Source organism: Salvia hispanica, chromosome 2 (genome assembly GCF_029641045.1).
Source record: "Salvia hispanica isolate PSC_SH4W2 chromosome 2, Shi_PSC_v1, whole genome shotgun sequence".
NCBI classification, from domain to species: Eukaryota; Viridiplantae; Streptophyta; class Magnoliopsida; order Lamiales; family Lamiaceae; genus Salvia; species Salvia hispanica.
The window spans coordinates 45032432-45038431 of record NC_142693.1 but is presented as its reverse complement, the minus strand read 5'-3'; positions in this window follow the sequence as shown (position 1 = coordinate 45038431).

Below are 6000 nucleotides of genomic sequence, written 5' to 3'. Positions count from 1 at the left end.
TCACTCTATGACCATTGACAAGGAAAGGGACAGAGTTAGGAGCACTTCCCTGGATCTCCACTGCTCCGTTTGCGCGGATGTCGACGATGGTATATGGGCCGATCCGTTTAGACTTCAATTTTCCTGGCATTAGCTTGAGTCGGGACTGGAAAAGGAATACCTTCTGTCCCACATGAAGTTCCTTGACCCGGAGATTCTTATCATGCCATAACTTCGTCCTTTCTTTGTACCACATGGCAGACTCAAATGACTCCAGCCGAAGTTCCTCCAATTCTTGCAATTGTAACTTCCTCTCTTCTTCGTAAGCTATCGGCTTCATGTTCAGCTCTTTTACTACCCAGTATGCCTTGTGCTCAATACCAACAGGTAAGTGACACATCTTGCCAAACACAAGCCTGTAAGGCGACATTCCAATAGGCATTTTAAAAGCAGTTCTGTAGGCCCACAATGCGTCTCCGAGCCTCTTGCTCCAGTCCTTCCTTGACGGATTAACTGTTTTCACCAATATCGCCTTGATCTCGCGATTAGAAATCTCTGCTTGGCCATTAGACTGGGGATGGTAGAGAGTCGACACTCTATGGTGAACACTATATTTCTTCATCAAAGCCTCGATGGTGCGATTACAGAAATGAGTTCCTTGATCCGAGACGATGGCCCGGGGAACTCCATATCTGTTGAAAATATTGGCCTTCAAAAATTTTGCCACCTCCTTCGACTCGCATATTGTGGTGGCCTTAGCTTCTATCCACTTAGACACATAGTCTACTGCAACCAATATATACGTGTTCCCACAAGATGATGGGAACGGTCCCATAAAGTTCATTTCCCACACATCAAAAATTTCGCACACGATCACCGGGACCTGAGGCATCTCGTCCCTCCTTGAAATTCCCCCCGTCTGCTGGCACCTCTCGCAACATTGGCAGAACTCAAAGGCATCCCTATTTAGCGTCGGCCAATAAAAACCGCTCTCCAGAACTTTTCTCGCTGTCTTCCTCGGTCCAAAGTGACCTCCACATGCTAAAGTGTGGCAATGAATTAACACATCTCTTTGTTCCCATTCGGAAATGCAGCGTCTAATCACTTGATCTGAGCACATTTTCCACAGGTAAGGGTCGTCCCAAAAGTAATATTTAGCTTCGCTTCTAATCTTTATCCTCTGGGCCCGGGAAACTTCGTCCGAACTTGGCATCTCTCCCGTGACCAAGTAGTTGGCTAAATCAGCAAACCACGGTTCTGCGTTCAGTGTGCGCTTCCCCTTATCCGATTCCCCTAGACCGGTTAGAGCCAAAACTGCTTCCCAGTTAGGTGGTCTAGGAAATTTCTCCAGAAGGTACAAATGCTCCTCAGGGAAGGCATCGGGTATGGCCTCTTCTGTTTCCCCCTGATGTATTCTGCTCAAGTGATCGGCTACTCTATTCTCCGTTCCTCTTTTGTCTCTTACTTCCCAATCAAACTCCTGCAAGAGTAACACCCAACGGATTAATCTCGGCATAGACTCCTTCTTAGCCAGCAAGTACTTTATCGCCGCGTGATCCGTGAAGACTATTACCCTCGACCCAAGGAGGTAGGGTTGAAAATTTTCAAACGAGTATACGACAGCCAACATTTCCTTCTCCGTGGTGTCATAATTCTTCTGAGCCTGATTCAGCGTCTTGGAAGCATAGAAGATCACATAGCTTTTTTCATCAATTTTTTGTCCTAGGACAGCTCCCACAGCAAAATCACTCGCGTCACACATCATCTCGAAAGGATGGTTCCAGTCTGGCGCCCTGATAATTGGTGCTGATACTAGCCTGTCCTTAAGCAACTGGAATTCCTTTTTGCATCCTTTGTCAAAGACGAATTCCACATCATTGTGTAACAACCGAGTGAGTGGTTGCGCGATTTTTGCGAAATCCTTGATAAACCTCCTATAGAACCCTGCATGACCTAGGAAGCCTCTCACCTCTTTTTGGTTCGTAGGGTATGGTAACTTTGATATCACATCCACCTTTGCTTTGTCTACTTGTATACCTCTCTCAGAAACCACGTGACATTTCTCGAAATTCAACACTAAATGCTTCTCTTGGCATCTCTGTAACACTAGATCAAGGCTGGCTAAACAAGTATTAAATGAGTTCCCATATACGGTGAAATCGTCCATGAATATCTCAATGCATACTTCCAACAGGTCCGAAAAAATGCTCATCATACACCGCTGGAAAGTTCCTGGTGCATTACACAATTCAAACGGCATTCTTTGGTATGCATAGGTACCAAAGGGGCACGTGAATGTGGTTTTCCCTTGGTCCTCTGGATTAACGTAGATTTGGAAATAGCCAATGTATCCATCAAGGAAACAAAAGTACTGTTTGCCAGCCAGTCTTTCTAGCATCTGATCAATGAAAGGTAGGGGAAAATGATCCTTCTTTGTGGCTTCGTTCAACTTCCTGTAGTCGATGCACATCCTCCACCCTGTCACTAATCTTGTGGGTACCAGCTCATATTTTTCATTCTTAACAACCTGTATTCCAGATTTTTTTGGTATCATATGGACAGGACTGACCCACTCGCTATCTGGAATGGAGTAGATGATCCCTAGGGCAAGCAATTTTAACACCTCCTTCAGGACCTCCTCTCGCATGTTCGGATTCAGTTTCCGTTGTGCATCTCGATGAGCCTTCGCACCTTCTTCTAAACGAATGTGGTGCATACAAAGATCTGGACTTATTCCTACCAAATCTGAAAGAGTCCACCCTATTGCTTTCTTGTTCCTTTTGATGACTTCCAATAACTCATTCTCTTTTTTTTGATAAATAAATCAATTGAATAGATGAAAATAACAGTTTACAATCATCAGCTTGGGCATACCCAAGGGACGGAGACCGGACAGGCCCGGTAGTCCGTGAGAGAAACAAACACCACTATGGGAAATAAACCCAACGGGACAAGAAAGAGATACAAACAGGAAGAAGCCACATGTGACTGACTGGTCCCCCTCACAACCCGGGATGGGCGGGCCTCATTAAAACCTCCTGGAGCCAAAAACCCGAAGGAAAAAAGACCCCAAGAGGAAAAAGAGTACCCAAGTGAGGAGAACCAAAAGGCACTCCAAAAGTCTGATGCTGAGCCCTGTGTGCGGGGGTGTGTTGCTGGCCCTACGTCCTTGTGTCCGGCAGGTGCTGAATAACTTGATCATCGGGATAAAGGGAGTAGAGAATGGTGTACGTGGTGGACTTGACGAGCAGCGTAGTCCTGGCCACATTAAACTTCGTTCCATCAAAGATGTGAGCGTTCCTTGCCTTCCAGATTCCGTAGACCGTTGCCATGATAGCAATCCTTCTCACCTTCTTCAGGATGGCCGAGCCTGTGCGATGCCTAGCCGTCCATTTGATCGCGCTTCGGATAGTGGAGATGTTCCTCCAAAGGGAGAGCCATCCCCTAATGTCTTCCCAAACCTTCTTTGTCTCAGAGCACCTAAAGAAAAGGTGGTCGGCTGATTCGTCATGCGCCTCGCAAAGAGCGCACGTCTTGTTGATGTCCATGAACTTGATACGGTCTCGGGCGAGTAAACGTCCACGTAGCGCAAGCCAGGTGATGAAGGACTGACGCGGCGGAATGAAGTCATTCCACACAAATTTCACCCAGAATCTGCGTTCACCCCTAGGCCGAAACCAGTCATAGGCCTCGCTGGTGCCGGAAGGGCTGTTCCACTTGATGAGAAGCGCCCCGGCCTCTTGTCTTGAGCACTTGCCAAGCAGTTCGTCCCGGATGGAGATGAGGTGCTTGATGAGGGTCGAATCCTGCTTGATCCTAGGCATCCACTCCCAAAAGTCCACGCCCCGAATAATCTCCGTATGGATCCATTGAATCCAAAGGGAATCCTTCTTCGCAAAAATGTTCCAAAGAATCTTGGCATGAAGAGCCGAGTTCCAAGCTTCCAAGTCGCGAAGACCGAGGCCTCCTTCGTCCTTTGGTAGGCAAATATCCTTCCAGGCGACGTTAGCAGTCTTGGAGCCCCAGAGGAATTGTCGGGCAATGGAGACAACCCGAGAGATAACCGTACCAATGAGCGGGAAGGCTTGCAGCCAATAGGCTTCAACACCCTGCAAGCAAGAGCGAATGAGTTCGAGACGGCCGGCAAAAGACAGGGACTTACCTTTCCATTTTTTGACCATAGTCGCCATCTTCTCAATGAGTTGGGAGTAGTCCGCCGTCTTGAGCACTTTTGAAGCAAGAGGGATACCAAGGTATCTAACGGGCAGCACGGCCACTGGGAAGCCGAAAACATCAATGATACTCGCCCGTTGCATGGCCGTCATGGTGTCTGCAATAAAAATGTTAGATTTATCTTGGTTGACCTCCAGACCCGAGCAATCCGAGAAGTCCCTTAAAGCGTCCGCCAAAACCTGCATAGACGCAAGATCGCCTCTACCGAAGAGCATTAGGTCATTAGCAAAAGCTAAGTGTGTAATGCGAAGGTTGATGCATAAGGGGTGGAAATTAAAACGGCGGGTCGAGGTCCGATGAGCAAGGAGTCTCGAGAGATATTCCATACAGAGAATAAAGAGAGAAGGGGACATGGGGTCACCTTGCCTAAGACCCCTTTTACCTTGGAAGAAGCCATGTGAGCTTCCATTTACGGCAATGGAGAAAGAGGCTGAGGTGACACATTCCATGATTCTCTCAATGAACTAAGGATGGAAGTTATGGCTGACAAGGACGTCCTGCAAGAACTTCCAGTTGTCCGTGTCATGAGCTTTTCTGAGATCGATCTTGATGGTGCAACGTGGGACGGTCCTTTTGGTCTCATAACGTCTCATGATCTCCGTGGCCAGGTGGATATTGTCCATGATACTCCTACCCGGGACAAAAGCGGACTGGGCCTGGTTGATAAGCTTCGGGAGGAGGGTCTCCATCCTTTTACAAAGGATATTTGTGATCACTTTGTAAATCACATTGCAGCATGCGATGGGTCTAAAATCGCCCACTTTAGGGTTACTATCTGTCTTAGGGATAAGGGCGATGATGGTGGAATTGAGGGTCTTGAGAAGTCTCTCGGTGTGGAAGAATTACTTGACCGCGCCCGTAAAATCTCCCTCGATGGCAGCCCAGTTCTTCTTGAAGAAGGCCGAGGAGAATCCGTCGGGACCCGGGGCTTTGCCATCATCAACGTTGAACAAGGCCTCCTTGATTTCTTGCGAGGTAACCTCGCGAACAAGCTCCATCTTCTCATCTTCATTCAACCGGTAGCCGTTTTCAAGGACTGCCGGGTCCAACGGGTTAGCCGCTTTGAAAGTACCGAAGAGATTCTTGTAGAACTCCACGAAGCTCGCGACGATTTCATCTTGGTCGTCCATGATGGATCCATCACTCCTACATAAGAAGGAGATAGCATTGCGTGAGTTATTAGACTTAACCATAGAATGGAAAAAGGATGAGTTCCGGTCACTAAGAAGAAGATGTTTGTTTCTAGCTTTTTGGCTAAAGAAATTCATCTCCGCATTGCCAAGGGTCTCGGCTTTAAGCTTGAGTTGCTTGACTTGCACCCGGAGGTTGAGATTGGCGGTATCAAGATCAAGCGCAACTTGGGCCGCCTCCAAATCCTTGGCCGCTTGTTTTGCTCTCTCTGATATGTTGCTAAACTCTTTGAAGTTGAAATCTTTAAGCACAAGCTTGAATGCCTTAATTCTTTGGGCAAGGATGAACTGCTTGGATCCAATCACCCTCTTGCGCCAATGATCCCGCAGTTAAAGAATTTGAAAGGCTTTGGGTAGGATTTAACATCACCAAAGATCTTAGTTTTGGCTAGCGAGTGGTCGGTCTGGAATCCCGGTGGCATAAAGGTCGTATTAACAATAAAACCCTTGTCTTGCCATTCCTGGTTGACCATGGCTCGGTCGATCTTGCTAAAAACCGTGCCATTCGACCATGTGAACGTGCATCCCATGCACGGAGTATCCTGGATGCCAAGACGCGCACATGCACAGATTGGGCCGTCCATCTCCCTGTTGTCGG